The sequence below is a fragment of the Schistocerca piceifrons genome, chromosome 2 (assembly GCF_021461385.2).
Source record: "Schistocerca piceifrons isolate TAMUIC-IGC-003096 chromosome 2, iqSchPice1.1, whole genome shotgun sequence".
Taxonomy (NCBI): domain Eukaryota; kingdom Metazoa; phylum Arthropoda; class Insecta; order Orthoptera; family Acrididae; genus Schistocerca; species Schistocerca piceifrons.
This window is the reverse complement of record NC_060139.1, coordinates 628,351,348-628,369,252: the sequence shown is the minus strand read 5'-3', so window position 1 is coordinate 628,369,252 and position 17,905 is coordinate 628,351,348. Positions and strand designations below refer to the sequence as shown.

Below are 17,905 nucleotides of genomic sequence, written 5' to 3'. Positions count from 1 at the left end.
GAAAACTGGTAGCTAGCATGATCCGAGGGCATGATATCTGAAGTGGTCAATGGGCAACTGCCATAACTTCACCTTTTCAGACTGTGTAATATGATAATTTTGTTACTGGAGACAATTTTGATAATATTAATGGCAGCACAAGTATTGAAGCTAGCTACAGATCTCAATTGAAATTAAACTTATTAAGCATGCTTTGAAAGCATTCCAATCATTATATGTTTCCTGATGTAAGACTCAATTTGAAAAAAAATTCATTCTATTGTTTATGCAACACTTAAGTGCAAAATTCTTGTTTTATTTTCATTTGACTAAACTGCATGGCACCATATCAGTATTATGTAGCCTCCAATAAACAAGTAAATTAAATAAATAAATCCCAAATTATAATACTACACTACTGCCAAATTTTTGACAATCAATGCCTGTTGTAATAAATTTGTCAAGCTGTGTATGAGAGATTAATAGTAACCACAAAATACAAGTAGTAAGTGTACGACACTTTATTTTGCACAATGACAATCAAATATAGATAGTTGCCACAGAGACCTCCCCCCCCCCCCCCCCCCCCAAGCAGTGCAGAGCATGGGAAGGATGAAGGAGTGTCAAAATTGCAGAGCCATCAATGAGGACATACGGGATGACCCACTCTGGTGATGGACATAATGTGTGGTCATAATCGAGTGTGCTGCTGAAAGAGTTGGTTGATTATGGTAAGGCATCTGTCTGTGTTGATGAATGCAGGGATAGTGTCTTCATCTGTGTCAGATGGAGTGTGGAAGGTGCAAAGTAGCACTACAGAAGTGGTGGGAGGATTCTCCACAGAAGGCAGGTGAGTGAGGAGGACAATCAGCAGCCCATCTCACAGTTAAGAGAGAGATCATTGATGGGATACATTGAAATGTCAACAACAAACCTCATACTGCCCAAGTGGGCAGAAGAGGGTGACAGTTCCTGAGACGTGGCAGTAGTCACAGACAAGGAGATAAGAATTGAGTGGGTTTCCTCATCAAAATGGGTGAACATGCATCACTGCGAGGGGAAGCATATGGTGTCTGTTGGGTGATACTATGGGATAGGAAGTCCACACTGGACAAAGGCTGAGTAGAAGGTGAAGGGAAGGGAATGGAATTGTTCAAGATCCATCCTGGTTTCACATGGTCAAGTGATACCACATAGTGCTTGCCTTAGAGACAAATGTCAGTAGCATTCACAGAACAGGCAATGACCTTACAGGGAACTGAATATGGGGGCCAAAGGGCAGGCTGAAGAGAATTGTCTTGAAGCATCATGTACTCACAATGTGGCAACTCTTTGCATAGGAACACTCAAGGCATAGAGTGACAACAAGGAGGAGCCAGTCTTATGTGAGTCATGTGTGAGCTTAGATGCTAGACAAAGGTACGCAGCTCGGTCAAAGAAGGAGGAGCATCATCCTCAGCAAATTTGGCTGTAAGAACAAGAGGTTCACTGTACAAGACCTTGGCCAAAGATGCATGTAGATCATCCTTGAAAGCAGTGTGGCCCATGGTGCAGCCTCTGACCAGGAGGCATCTGGCACATAAGAGCAGTTCTTAAAGTCCTGAGCCAACACTCCAACAAGCTATTATTCTGATGATGATGAAATGCCTTAGTGTGGAATTTGTTAGAGACACACACATTGCACAGTGTAGTGAAAATTGATTTCTCAAATTGCCACCCTGGTTGGAGGTGATGGAGGAGGGGCACCCGAACCGTGTGAGCCAGTCACTGACCAAAATTTGTGCTACAGATTCAGCCATAATATCAGATAAAAGAACTGCTTTGACCCACCTGGTGCTGCAATAATTAATGGATAGTGTGTACTGACAACCACCTGAAGGGGGTAAAGACCTAATGAGGTTGAGATGAACACGATAAAATAAGCCCTTAGGATGTCAAACTGGCATGCCAACCAGTTTTGCTATAATTGCAAAGAGAGGCAGCCCCAAGACCAAGCATGGTAGTCCTTGTTAAAGCACCACCACATGAAATGCTCCATGACCAACCTAACAGTAGCCATAATGCCAGGGTGGTCTAGGTTATGTAAGGTCAAAAAAACTTGAAAGCAAAGAGCTATTGGAACCAGAGATCTGGGAGTACCCATGAAAACATCACAAAAAATTGGAGGTGTTGAGCCAGGTAGATGACAGGACTGTATGATCAGGGATGATGAAGGGTCGTTGATCGAGGACTGTACATCTGCATCCAGAGGCTGTTGTCTCATGAGTACATTCAGGTCAATGACAGAAGAGGCAGCATACATACACAACATGTAGTCTGTCAATGACAGGAAGAGACAGCATACCCACATGACATGCAGAGTGCCATGATATTACCGGGCCCTTTAATGTAACAGATAGCAGTCATATATTGACATACGAGGTCCATATGGCAAAAGTAGCAAGGATATACACCAGGTTAGAGGTTGTGAAGGGCATTAGCCAGCAATCAGTGGTCTGCAAAAACAAGGACTTCTTGTCCCTCAGTGTCCTCTCAGAAGTAACATGTAGCCTCATAAATGGCCAGAAGCTTCCTGTCGAAGGCTGACAGGCTGGAATTTTTTTGGAGAAGAAATGCAAAGGGCGAGAGAGATCACTGACTTGTTGCTGTAAGGCAGCTCTGATGGGGGTTTCACTCACATCAGTAGTGATGGACAGGTGAGCATCAGTGATAGGATGTGCCAACGTGGTTGCATTTGTAACGTCTGTCTTGAGATCATGGAAAGAGCAATTAATGTCTTCAGACCACTGAACCTTATAAGACCCAGAAGTGTTTTCTCTAGCCAAAGCATTGGTTTACAGAGGCTTGAAGAGAGATGGCATGGGGAATATGATGTCAAAAAAAGTTCACACCCTGGGAAACCATCTCAGTCCTCAATAAGTTTCAGGAGAGGGAGATTATTGATGAGATCAATGCAATCAGACATTGGGCAGATACCCTCAGATGAGACAGAATGCAGAATTACCAAGAAATGGGATGTGAGAGCATCGAAGTTGTGATTTTTGTGGTCAATTTCCACACCATGGTCAGAAACGGCTTGTAGGACCTGTTGAAGAAGACATTTATGTTCCTCAATGGAGGGAGAAAAGATAAGGATGTCATTGAGGTATGCAAAGCAAAAACAGTATAGAGTCAACAAAATGCTGCCAAGTTTGTGCTGCATTTTTTAGATCATATGGCATGAAGCAGCATTTGAACAGTCCAAAGGGGTAGTGATCACTGATTTTGGAATGTCATTCTTAAAAGTCAGAATCTGATGGTATCCTTTGCAGCAGTCAGTCATGCTGAAAACTTGCATGCTGTGAAGCAGCTTGGCAACGTCCTGAATGTGGGGAATAGGGTAATTGTCCAAAGATGTACAAGTGTTCAGTTTGTGGAAGTCCCCGCAGAGGTGGAAAGAACAGTCTTTTTTGGCAACAAGTGAATAGGGGACAACCAGGTGCTATCAGAGGAGTGTACAGTACCTGCATTTAACAGTTCCTGTGCCGCAGCCTTAATATTATTGAACTTGGTAGCATAAAGGTATGTTGCGAACCAGTGGTCTGTCCATGAGATGTAATCTATGGCACATACTGTTAGTGATCATCATAACATTACATATATTTAGATGAGCTAATTAGCTGCCTAGTACTGGTATGAGGAAAGATGAATTTGTTGCACAGCTGGCAGGCCTAGGGTTCAGGGTGCGCCACGGACAGCCTGGCTTGCTGACAGTTTCTGGCCAGCCACATGCAGAGATGAGCAGCGTCAAAGGAAATGGGTAAATCTGAACAATGGTAAGTTGGACAGTTGCCACAGCATGCCCTCTGTATAACAGACAATGCTCCAGGAAATGGTGGACTGTCAGACAATCTTAAAGATAGTTAAGTTTCAGCTCTCTGAACTTTGATAATAAGTCATAGTTAGACCTTAAAGTGAATTTGAATACATCTGTGATCTCAGAAAAATAAGACACATACAATGACATAACAACATTTCAGTATCTTTAAAACAACAGACTTCAATATCTCACAGTGAATTTAAACATTTACACAATGAACCTATGTACTGACAACTTTTAATTGCTTCATGTGATTTCAGCAAACAGTGTCTCAGATGATAGCACTGCACTATAGCTATCATCTCTTAAATCTATATAATCTGTATCTGTTTTATTTATTGATTTATGACATCTTTTCTCTCTTTTACATTATTCAGATGTTTGTCAAAACATTGTCTTCTCCACATTTACACAGCAAATGAATTCAGCATGAATACCTCAGATTTTGGCATACTTGTGTTTGTATTTAATGAACAGTTTACTATTTTGCCAGTAACTTTATTTAAATGTTGATTCCAAGTGTTATTACAAAAGTATGCTAATTTAAAAGTGGTCAGTCACATGTTTTAGAGGACACCACCATTAAAAAGTGCCAAAAGATGCTTCTGTCAAGCAGGCATAAATAATTGCTTAAACAATATTTAACAACAATTTGTTGCCATTTATCATGAGCACACCTGTGCAAGAATTCTGTCTTATTTATTAATGGAAAACCTTTATTTATGATTGTGGGGAATGCTCTGAGTATGGCTAAATGTTTATAACTTTTCCTTTGTTTAAGTGTTGTAGTAATGCATTAGTTCAGTGTGGGAAAGTAGTCTAATTAATCAAATCACGTCTGTAGAGCTTGAGGATCACATGTTTTTGGTGGGGATGGCCTTCAGCCAATGAGAGTTGGGCAGTGAGATAACACTGCTGGAGTAAAGTGGAGACTGGAACTATTCAAGTGAAGTGCTCATTGGAGCAATTCTGGACATCATGTCAAGATCTTGAAGAAGGCAGACCTACCTGAAGTAACTGATTCAGCTATATAGGTGATTGGTTCTTGGTGGTGAATTTCTCAGGTTCTGAAGGGACTACATTTTCTGAGAGGTCTGAATGTGTTCCAGAATAGGTCTCTAACTTCAACCACTTGATTTACATAACTGAGAATAGACAGAGCATGGATTACTATTCTTGATATCATATATGTTAATTTGTGGATCATCATATTGAACCTTGGACTGTTTTGAGCAGATGAATCTTTCATGTATTCTGATCACAAAATGGACTTAGGTTCTGCGAGGCTTTGATGACTACTTAATTTGGGGACATTGCTTCCATTCTTGTATCATTACTTATGTAACTTTAGTGCATTTGGTGAGGGTATTTTCTGTCTGTATTTTAACTGAATATTGTAGGACCACTTCCATGTATTTCAGATGTCCTTTCTTGAACAAAATTTACCCAACATATTTCTCTGCTGTCTGCAACAATTACAAACCTTAGAATAGGACTATTGTTATTAAATTATTCCTCTATCTTTTATTTTCTATTTCTGTGTATTTTAGTAATTAGCAATTGTAGCCAATGCATAGACTATCTGACTGCACGATAAGAGTTACAGTTTATAACACACATCAAAAAAAGTTTTGCATCACCCTGGTTCCCAGAACTCCTGAAGAGAGACATTGACTGTGGATATTGTATCACAGACACAGTCCCTTTGACTGTTCAGAGACACTAAACCCAACCAAAGATGTAAACAACCATGCATGAGCAGCGCCTATTAGATGGAGGGAGTCTGACAGCAGATCAGTTCCAGTCATTCCACCAGGAAGGAGGTACATGGCTCGTGTTGTCTGTAGTTCAACCATTCCTAGACAGTCAATACTGTAGTTTGAATGTGTGCACATTGTTACTTTGTGCCAGGAAGGGCTCTCAACAAGGGAAGTGTCCAGGCATCTCGGCGTGAACCAAAGCGACTGTTTGGACATAGAGGAGATACAGAGAGACAGGAACTGTTGATGACGTGCCTCACTCAGGTTGCCCAAGGGCTACTACTGCAGTGGATGACCACTACCTACGGATTATGGCTCGGAGAAACCCTGACAGCAACGCCACCATGTTGAATAATGCTTTTCGTGCAGCCACAGGATGTCATGTTACAACTCAAAACTGTGTGCAATGGGCTGCATGATGCACAGCTTCACTACCGACGTCCATCATGAGATCCATCTTCGAAACCACAACACCACACAGCAATGGTAAAAAGAGAAAAGACGAATTTAAGTAGGCAGGTGGCAAAAGAAGAGGGGAAGTAAAAATATCCCAGCTTGCTTTGTCACATCACCCTCTCATTGGATTGACCAGATAGATATTGCAAATAGCTAACTGGGCAATTCATTGAGCACAAATGGGCTCAGAAATTGGGTTTAATGACCTACACACAAAAAATTATATAAGAAATCTTATCAGAACTACAGTACAGGTCTGCTTCTGGATGGGCACCTCAGGTAGCTGATAGTTGTACTTTGTGGAATAGTTTTGAGAAAGCATTTTTAGATGAATATTGGACCAAAGAGAAGCAGCAGAGAATTTTGAGTGAATTTTGGGGAGGAGAGAGATTGACTCTAGGAAGGGTACTGCAAAAGGTTTCTGTCAGCTTTGGATAAACAAACTGAAACATTTAGACAAAGAGCTAAGTAGTGAATCAATAATTATGGGCTTAGAAACTAAGTTGCCTCAGAAAGTTAGAGAACTGCTTGTACCTGCCCATGGGGGTAATATTAGTGATTTCTTGAATTATGTTGATAAACTGGAGAGAGTGAAGCCCTCAGTGGAAGATTGTAGGAGGAATTTGGATGACAACAATCAATCAGGGAGAGAATTTCAGGAAAATAGGATGAACAGGACTAATTACAGTAGAAATTCAGTTCAGTGGAGGATAGCCAGAATGGGTACAGAAATGGTAGGAGAAATTCAAATAACAGAAATGCAGGAGATGATTTTAATTCTGGATCAAACCATTTAAACTAGATAATGCTCCAGTTTTGGCTCCCACTAGAGCAGGTGGTGTAATCACAGGTAAGAGTAATGTAAATGATAGTAGTAAGACAAGTGTCCCCCCTATGAACCATGGACCTTGCCGTTGGTGGGGAGGCTTGTGCGTCTCAGTGATACAGATGGCCATACCGAAGGTGCAACCACAACGGAGGGGTATCTGTTGAGAGGCCAGACAAATGTGTGGTTCCTGAAGAGGAGCAGCAGCCTTTACAGTAGTTGCAGGGGCAACAGTCTGGATGACTGACTGATCTGGCCTTGTAACACTAACCAAAATGGCCTTGCTGTGATGGTACTGCAAACGGCTGAAAGCAAGGGGAAACTACAGCCATAATTTTTCCCGACACCATGCAGCTTTACTGTATGGTTAAATGATGATGGCGTCCTCTTGGGTAAAATATTCCGGAGGTAAAATAGTCCCCCATTCGGATCTCCGGGTGCGGACTACTCAAGAGGACGTCGTTATCAGGAGAAAGAAAACTGGCGTTCTACGGATCGGAGTGTGGAATGTCAGATCCCTTAATCGGGCAGGTAGGTTAGAAAATTTAAAAAGAGAAATGGATAGGTTAAAGTTAGATATAGTAGGAATCAGTGAAGTTTGGTGGCAGGAGGAACAAGACTTTCGGTCAGGTGACTACAGGGTTATAAATACAAAATCAAATAGGGGTAATGCAGGAGTAGGTTTAATAATGAATAAAAAAGTAGGAGTGTGGGTAAACTACTACAAACAGCATAGTGAATGCATTATTGTGGCCAAGATAGACATGAAGCCCATGTCTGCTACAGTAGTACAAGTTTATATGCCAACTAGCTCTGCAGATGATGAAGAAATTGATGAAATGTATGATGAGATAAAAGAAATTATTCAGGTAGTGAAGGGAGTTGAAAATTTAATAGTCATGGGTGACTGGAATTTGAGAGTAGGAAAAGGGAGAGAAGGGAACAGAGTAGGTGAATATGGATTGGGGGTAAGAAATGAAAGAGGAAGCCGTCTGGTAGAATTTTGCACAGAGCATAACTTAATCATAGCTAACACTTGGTACAAGAATCATAAAAGAAGGTTGTATACATGGAAGAATCCTGGAGATGCTAGAAGGTATCAGATAGATTATACAGGGTGTTACAAAAAGGTATGGTCAAACTTTCAGGAAACATTCCTCACAGACAAATAAAGAAAAGATGTCACGTGGTCATGTATCCGGAAACGCTTAATTTCCATGTTAGAGCTCTTTTTAGTTTCGTCAGTATGTACTGTTCTTCCTCGATTCACCGCCAGTTGGCCCAATTGAAGGAAGGTAATGTTGACTTCGGTGCTTGTGTTGACATGCGACCCGTTGCTCTACAGTACTAGCATCAAGCACATCAGTATGCAGCATCAACAGGTTAGTGTTCATCACGAACGTGGTTTTGCAGTCAGTGCAATGTTTACAAATGCGGAGTTGGCAGATGCCCATTTGATGTATGGATTAGCACGGGGCAATAGCTGTGGCGCGGTACGTTTGTATCCAGAACGAAGGTGTCCCGACACGAAGACGTTCGAAGCAATTGATCGTCGTCTTAGGGAGCACGGAACATTCCAGCCTATGACTCGCGACTGGGGAAGACCTAGAACGACGAGGACACCTGCAATGGATGAGGCAATTCTTTGTGCAGTTGTCGATAACCCTAATGTCAGCGTCAGAGAAGTTGCTGCTGTACAAGGTAACGTTGACCACGTCACTGTATGGAGAGTGCTACGGGAGAACCAGTTGTTTCCGTACCATGTACAGCGTGTGCAGGCACTATCAGCAGCTGATTGGCCTCCACGGGTACACTTCTGCGAATGGTTCATCCAACAATGTGTCAATCCTCATTTCAGTGCAAATGTTCTCTTTACGGATGAGGCTTCATTCCTACGTGATCAAATTGTAAATTTTCACGATCAACATGTGTGGGCTGACAAGAATCCGCACGCAATTGTGCAATCACGTCATCAACACAGATTTTCTGTGAATGTTTGGCACACATTGTTGGTGATGTCTTGATTGGGTCCCATGTTCTTCCACCTACACTCAATGGAGCATGTTATCATGATTTCATACGGGATACTCTACCTGTGCTGCTAGAACATGTGCCTTTACAAGTACGACACAACATGTGGTTCATGCGCGAAGGAGCTCCTGCACATTTCAGTCGAAGTGTTCGTACGCTTCTCAACAACAGATTCGGTGACCGATGGATTGGTAGAGGCGGACCAATTCCATGGCCTCCACGCTCTCCTGACCTCAACCCTCTTGACTTTCATTTATGGGGGCATGTGAAAGCTCTTGTCTACGCAACCCCGGTACCAAATGTAGAGACTCTTCGTGCTCGTATTGTGGACGGCTTTGATACAATATGCCATTCTCGAGGGTTGCATCAGCTCATCAGGGATTCCATGCGACGGAGGGTGGATGCATGTATCCTCGCTAACGGAGGACATTTTGAACATTTCCTGTAACAAAGTGTTTGAAGTCACACTGGTATGTTCTGTTGCTGTGCATTTCCATTCCATGATTAATGTGATTTGAAGAGAAGTAATAAAATGAGCTCTAACATGGAAAGTAAGCGTTTCCGGACACATGTCCACATAACATTTTTCTTTCTTTGTGTGTGAGGAATGTTTCCTGAAAGTTTGGCTGTACCTTTTTGTAACACCCTGTATAATGGTAAGACAGAGATTTAGGAACCAGGTTTTAAATTGTAAGACATTTCCAGGGGCAGATGTGGACTCTGACCACAATCTATTGGTTATGAACTGTAGATTAAAACTGAAGAAACTGCAAAAAGGTGTGAATTTAAGCAGATGGGACCTGAATAAACCAGAGGTTGTACAGAGTTTCAGGGAGAGCTTAAGGGAACAATTGACAGGATTGGGGGAAAGAAATACAGTAGATGAAGAATGGGTAGCTTTGAGGGATGAAGTAGTGAAGGCAGCAGAGGATCAAGTAGGTAAAAAGACGAGGGCTAGTAGAAATCCTTGGGTAAGAGAAGATATATTGAATTTAATTGATGACAGGAGAAAATATAAAAATGCAGTAAATGAAGCAGGCAAAAAGGATACAAACGTCTCAAAAATGAGATCGACAGGAAGTGTAAAATGGTTAAGCAGGGATTGCTAGAGGACAAATGTAAGGATGTAGAGGCTTATCTCACTAGGGGTAAGATAGATACTACCTACAGGAAAATTAAAGAGACCATTGGAGAAAAGAGAACCACTTGTATGAATATCAAGAGCTCAGATGGAAATCCAGTTCTAAGCAAAGAAGGGAAAGCAGAAATGTGGCAGGAGTATATAGAGGGTATATCCAAGGGCGATGTACTTGAAGACAATATTATGGAAATGGAAGAGGATGTAGATGAAGCTGAAATGGGAGATATGATACTGCATGAAGAGTTTGACAGAGCACTGAAAGACCTGAGTCAAAAGAAGGCCCCGGGAGTAGACAACCTTCCATTGGAACTACTGACGGGCTTGGGAGAGCCAGTCCTGACAAAATTCTACCATCTGGTGAGCAAGATCTATGAGACAGGCAAAATACCCTCAGACTTCAAGAAGAATATAATAATTCCAATCCCGAAGAAAGCAGGTGTTGACAGATGTGAAAATTACTGAACTATCGGTTTAATAAGTCATGGCTGCAAAATACTAACGCGAATTCTTTACAGGCGAATGGAAAAACTGGTAGAAGCCGACCTCGGGGAAGATCAGTTTGGATTCTGTAGAAATGTTGGAACACGTGAGGCAATACTGACCCTACAACTTATCTTAGGAAATAGATTAAGGAAGGCAAACATACATTTCTAGCATTTGTAGACTTAGAAAAAGCTTTTGACAATGTTGACTGGAATACTCTCTTTCAAATTCTGAAGGTGGCAGGGGTAAAATACAGGGAGCGAAAGGCTATTTACAATTTGTACAGAAAGCAGATGGCAGTTATAAGAGTCGAGGGGCATAAAAGGGAAGCAGGGGTTGGGAACGGAGTAAGACAGGGTTGTAGCCTCTCCCTGATGTTATTCAATCTGTATATTGAGCAAGCAGTAAAGGAAACAAAAGAAAAATTCGGAGTAGGTATTAAAATCCATGGAGAAGAAATAAAAACTTTGAAGTTTGCTGATGACATTGTAATTCTGTCAGAGACAGCAACGGACTTAGAAGAGCAGTTGAACGGAATGGACAGTGTCTTGAAAGGAGGATATAAGATGAACATCAACAAAGGCAAAACGAGGATAATGGAATGTAGTTGAATTCAGTCGGTTGATGCTGAGGGAATTAGATTAGGAAATGAGGCACTTAAAGTAGTAAAGGAGTTTTGCTATTTGGGGAGCAAAATAACTGATGATGGTCGAAGTAGAGAGGATATAAAATGTAGACTGGCAATGGCAAGGAAAGCGTTTCTAAAGATGAGAAATCTGTTAACATCAAGTATAGATTTAAGTGTCAGGAAGTCGTTTCTGAAAGTATTTGTATGGAGTGTAGCCATGTATGAAAGCGAAACATGGACGATAAATAGTTTGGACAAGAAGAGAATAGAAGCTTTCGAAATGTGGTGCTACAGAAGAATGCTGAAGATTAGATGGGTGGATCACATAACTAATGAGGAGGTATTGAATAGAATTGGGGAGAAGAGAAGTTTGTGGCACAACTTGACTAGAAGAAGGGATCGGTTGGTAGGAAATGTTCTGAGGCATCAAGGGATCACCACTTTAGTATTGGAGGGCAGTGTGGAGGGTAATAATCATAGAGGGAGACCAAGGGATGAATACACTAAGCAGATTCAGAAGGATGTAGGTTGCAGTACGTACTGGGAGATGAAGCAGCTCGCACAGGATAAAGTAGCATGGAGAACTGCATCAAACCAGTCTCAGGACTGAAGACCGCAACGACAACAACAAGATAAGTGTAATTTCTAACTTTAGTGTGATGTTAGATGATGGTGTGGGTAGCAATGTTTATTCCATAAAAGGAGAGGAGGAACTTACTATAAGTGCATTGAACCAAAAGTAAGACCTACAAGCAAGTAGGGGGTTCAACATTCTGTGTTGGATTCATTATGTGGCGATAATGCTTATCCCTCTACTCCTATCCTAGCTGTAGTTTATAAGTGAATCAGAAACATTCTATCTTCTACTTTCAAGTGTGTGTGTGTGTGTGTGTGTGTATGTGGTTGAGTGTGTGTGTGTGTGTGTGTGTGTGTGTGTGTGTGTGTGTGTTGTTAGTTACAACGTAAGGGAATCATAAGAGGATGAAAGAAAGTAAATTGGTACTAGGGTTAAAGAATTACTATCAAGGGAGCGAGGTAAACAGAAAATAAAAGGTGTCAGCATGTGTGGCAGACATGGTGTAGGTTATCTAAAAACTATAATTAACATCTGATGTAATCAGCTCATGTGTGCAATTAGTAGAATTTGATATAGCAGCAGAGACAATATGCAGTAAGAACCATTTTGAATATTAGGTCTTGATATTAATTGTGGTATAGTAGAAGTGTTTGTGCTTGGTGCAATCAGTATATGTGAGATAACTGTCTATCTGTGTCATGGTACAGCCTTTTCTAACATTAAGGAATTACAAATTTAAACATAGTTGCCTGGAGTAATGTGTATGGAAAGAATAAGCAAGATGTGTGTATATATCATCCTTCAGGCTAGAATCTCAACCAATTTGATGAAATACAGTAAATAGTAGTTTTTCTAAGTGATAATTTTGTCTGATTGGTAATGAGAGTTAAGTTTGCCTTAGCATAAGGATATGCTACTGTGGAGTGTTTTTCAGTAGTATCAATTTGAACCATGGACTTTGCCGTTGGTGGAGAGGCTTGCGTGCCTCAGCGATACAGATAGCTGTACCGTAGGTGCAACCACAACGGAGGGGTATCTGTTGAGAGGCCAGACAAACATGTGGTTCCTGAAGAGGGGCAGCAGCCTTTTCAGTAGTTGCAAGGGCAACAGTCTGGATGATTGACTGATCTGGCCTTGTAACAATAACCAAAACGGCCTTGCTGTGCTGGTACTGCGAACGGCTGAAAGCAAGGGGAAACTACAGCCGTAATTTTTCCCGAGGGCATGCAGCTTTACTGTATGATTACATGATGATGGCATCCTCTTGGGTAAAATATTCCGGAGGTAAAATAGTCCCCCATTTGGATCTCCGGGCGGGGACTACTCAAGAGGATGTCGTTATCAGGAGAAAGAAAACTGGCGTTCTACGGATCGGAGCGTGGAATGTCAGATCCCTTAATCGGGCAGGTAGGTTAGAAAATTTAAAAGGGAAATGGATAGGTTGAAGTTAGATATAGTGGGAATTAGTGAAGTTCGGTGGCAGGAGGAACAAGACTTCTAGTCAGGTGACTACAGGGTTATAAACACAAAATCAAATAGGGGTAATGCAGGTGTAGGTTTAATAATGAATAGGAAAATAGGAATGCGGGTAAGCTACTACAAACAGCATAGTGAACGCATTATTGTGGCCAAGATAGATACAAAGCCCACACCTACTACAGTAGTACAAGTTTATATGCCAACTAGCTCTGCAGATGACGAAAAAATTGAAGAAATGGTATGATGAAATAAAAGAAATTATTCAGATTGTGAAGGGAGACGAAAATTTAATAGTCATGGGTGACTGGAATTTGAGTGTAGGAAAAGGGAGAGAAGGAAACATAGTAGGTGAATATGGATTGGGGGACAGAAATGAAAGAGGAAGCCGCCTGGTAGAATTTTGCACAGAGCACAACATAATCATAACTAACACTTGGTTTAAGAATCATGAAAGAAGGTTGTATACATGGAAGAACCCTGGAGGTACTAAAAGGTATCAGATAGATTATATAATGGTAAGACAGAGATTTAGGAACCAGGTTTTAAATTGTAAGACATTTCCAGGGGCAGATGTGGACTCTGACCACAATCTATTGGTTATGACCTGTAGATTAAAACTGAAGAAACTGCAAAAAGGTGGGAATGTAAGGAGATGGGACCTGGATAAACTAAAAGAACCAGAGGTTGTACAGAGCGTCTGGTGAGCAAGATGTATGAAACAGGCGAAATACCCTCAGACTTCAAGAAGAATATAATAATTCCAATGCCAAAGAAAGCAGGTGTTGACAGATGTGAAAATTACCGAACTATCAGCTTAATAAGTCACAGCTGCAAAATACTAACACGAATTCTTTACAGACGAATGGAAAAACTAGTAGAAGCCAACCTCGGGGAAGATCAGTTTGGATTCCGTAGAAACACTGGAACACGTGAGGCAATACTGACCTTACGACTTATCTTAGAAGAAAGATTAAGGAAAGGCAAACCTACATTTCTAGCATTTGTAGACTTAGAGAAAGCTTTTGACAATGTTGACTGGAATACTCTCTTTCAAATTCTAATGGTGGCAGGGGTAAAATACAGGGAGCGAAAGGCTATTTACAATTTGTACAGAAACCAGATGGCAGTTATAAGAGTCGAGGGACATGAAAGGGAAGCAGTGGTTGGGAAGGGAGTAAGACAGGGTTGTAGCCTCTCCCCGATGTTGTTCAATCTGTATATTGAGCAAGCAGTAAAGGAAACAAAGGAAAAATTCGGAGTAGGTATTAAAATTCATGGAGAAGAAATAAAAACTTTGAGGTTCGCCGACGACATTGTAATTCTGTCAGAGACAGCAAAGGACTTGGAAGAGCAGTTGAAGGGAATGGACAGTGTCTTGAAAGGAGGATATAAGATGAACATCAACAAAAGCAAAACAAGGATAATGGAATGTAGTCTAATTAAGTCGGGTGATGCTGAGGGAATTAGATTAGGAAATGAGGCACTTAAAGTAGTAAAGGAGTTTTGCTATTTGGGGAGCAAAATAACTGATGATGGTCGAAGTAGAGAGGATATAAAATGTAGGCTGGCAATGGCAAGGAAAGCGTTTCTGAAGAAGAGAAATTTGTTAACATCCAGTATTGATTTAAGTGTCAGGAAGTCATTTCTGAAAGTATTTGTATGGAGTGTAGCCATGTATGGAAGTGAAACATGGACGATAAATAGTTTGGACAAGAAGAGAATAGAAGCTTTCGAAATGTGGTGCTACAGAAGAATGCTGAAGATAAGGTGGGTAGGTCACATAACTAATGAGGAAGTATTGAATAGGATTGGGGAGAAGAGAAGTTTGTGGCACAACTTGACCAGAAGAAGGGATCGGTTGGTAGGACATGTTCTGAGGCATCAAGTGATCACCAATTTAGTATTGGTGGGCAGCGTGGAGGGTAAAAATCGTAGAGGGAGACCAAGAGATGAATACACTAAGCAGATTCGGAAGGATGTAGGCTGCAGTAGGTACTGGGAGATGAAAGAGCTTGCACAGGATAGAGTAGCATGGAGAGCTGCATCAAGCCAGTCTCAGGACTGAAGACCACAACAACAACAACAAGCAGAGCAGGTGTTTATTTATTATATAATGAAATAATAAAATAATGGATAATGTTAGTGTCTTTATGGTTAGGTAGCCTGTCTCTGCAGTAGGGATATTTTTTGAGAATGCACTCAACTAGTTAATGAGGTAAGAAAGGTAAGAAATTTATGGAGCTGACAGACATGATTAATGACAAAGATAACCGTATACAAACAAATGTGGTGTAACTATATTGATGATCTATTTTTGATCTAGGCAACATTTAGCACTATTATACTGTGCAATCCATGACACTGCAGCTGGGAAATGAGAGCTTAACAAAAAGAGCAATATTTTAGTGAGGTACAAGACATATAATGCTGCTTCATTGGATCTATAGGTTATCTGAAAACTTCTATTTGTGTTGGTAATACTGGAATGAAGAACATTAATTTTGTTGATCAACTGATAGCTGTCATGCTAGACTGATGTGAATATTTGGACAGGTCAACTACTTGGTAACATTTTGTAGTTTTGTGAGGATTTAATTTTCTGGTTGAATTAGAGTATGCTCAGAGTTGAGTAGAGAAGTGGGGCAATGATTTGGTACAACTTCCATCCCCTTAATTTTGATTTGAGAAGTAATTAAGTTACGTGAAGATGACAAATTTTTTTATAACGTAACAATTAGTAAATCTATGCTACTTCACATCTTGTCTTTTTGCTATTTTGCAAATGGGAAGGAAACAAAACTCTTTCAAGTTTAACCAGTTTCAGACAGAGTTATGACTCAGACTAATGTTTTGTGGTGTAATGTGTACTTGATTTTCAAATTTTTTCTGGTACCCACCTTTCATACTATAGTCAATTTTAGTGCTAATTATTGTGATGTTATGAGAACTATATAAGGTATTTATTTATGAAATAATGACTATCATTTTCAGTGAGAAACATTTTTTTATTATACTTAGTTAGAAGGAAAAGTAGCTGTACTAAAGTAGGGTATTTTGTCTCAATTTTTCATGTACTGTGGCGGAGGAGAACCACCTCCAAGGGAACTGATAACAGTGCATTTCCTTACTAACTGCCACTTGGACCTGTTGAAGGTGTGGACAACTTGGTCAGAAAGTGTGTTAAAGCTCATTAAAAGTCTGAAAGTGCTTGTGAAAAATGCTTAACATTGAACAAGTGAAATTTATTGTCTAAAAAGTGAATTGCAATGTGCAGTGTAATTTAACTTTTTGCAATCCATGAGGATTTATTTTGTTTAGCAAGACAGGACTTGTATAAAGTGATATGTATCTTAGAATGGAATCCTTGTTTAAACAAAAAGGACATCACTTATGATGAAGATGCCTAATTTTTAATAACTGTATAACTTGTGAATATTTTGTGCCATCGTACAATACACTGTATGTAAATATTTTGTATGGGGATTTTCATATGGCCAATTCATATATGTATAAATTTGAAAAAATATACCGTAGTTCTGATAAGATTTCTTGTGTAATTTTTTGTGTGTAGATCATTAAACCCAATTTCTGGGCCCATTTGTGCTCAATGAATTGCCCAGTTAGCTATTTGCAATATCTATCTGGTTAATCCAATGAGAGGGTGATGTGACAAAGCAAGCTGGGATATTTTTACTTCCCCTCTTCTTTTGCCACCTGGCTACTTAAATTTGTTTTTTCTCTTTTAACTAATTACCATTAACATAAGTTAGTGTAATCTGCATTTTCATAAAAGAGAAAGGCTGGTCCTCAGTTTTAAAGAATATAATGCCAGATCTAATTAAGTGCTTAGTTTTATGTATATAATTGATTTTCTAATTTATTTTGACTATTCCTAGTTAGTATCTTTTGTTATAGGGTGAAATCAGTAATTGTTTCGTAACTTAAATGCTATTGTTGACTTATAAACAAATATAAATTCAGTATTAATTATAAACATTTGAAGTAACAACTAATAGCATTCTTTAAGTATTCATTTGGCTCTATTCAAAAACATGTTAGCAAAGCTAGCCCTTAATTCCAAAGTAATTACCGGTTTTGTCAAAAGAATTGTTTGCGTATCTATATCTGTTAATTTCATGATTTAAAGAAATAATACGTCTTAACCCTTGTAGTAGAAGAAACTGTTAAAAAGACACTATTTTTTGATGTATGCAGTTAATTGAAGCAATTAAGTTTTAATTGCAATTTCAGTAAATTAAACATTGAACAATGTGTAGTTTCAATCTCTATTATTGTGGTGATATACAAGGGCCGATGTTTGGTTCAGAGACAGTCAGTCGACGGCCGAGTTTCTGACAAGAAACCTGTGTTGTATATATGACGATGGTATCTGTTCTTTCGGACATGTCCGAAAGAACAGTTACCATCAGTGATCATGCAGCTCATTAGAATGAAATTACAATGAAATGAATACCCCTAGGTGCATACAGGCATTGATATAAGTCAACGGGGACAGTTGAAAATGTGTGCCCCAACCGGGACTCGAACCCAGGATCTCCTGCTTACATGGCCGACACTTTATCCAGCTGAGCAGGGGCACTGTGAATATAGTGCAGGATACCAAGTTGGGAATGTGGGTCTCACGGGAGGTGTGCCAGAGATAAGTCCTTGCAGTCGCACTATCCT

General features: G+C 40.2%; 1 protein-coding gene across 1 annotated transcript in view; it reads right to left on the bottom strand.

The window, feature by feature from the left end:
- The window catches only part of LOC124777251 (clavesin-2-like), a 129,887-nt gene that overhangs the window by 20,922 nt on the left and 91,060 nt on the right, over positions 1-17,905 (bottom strand). The gene's annotated exons all lie outside the window — the stretch shown is intronic.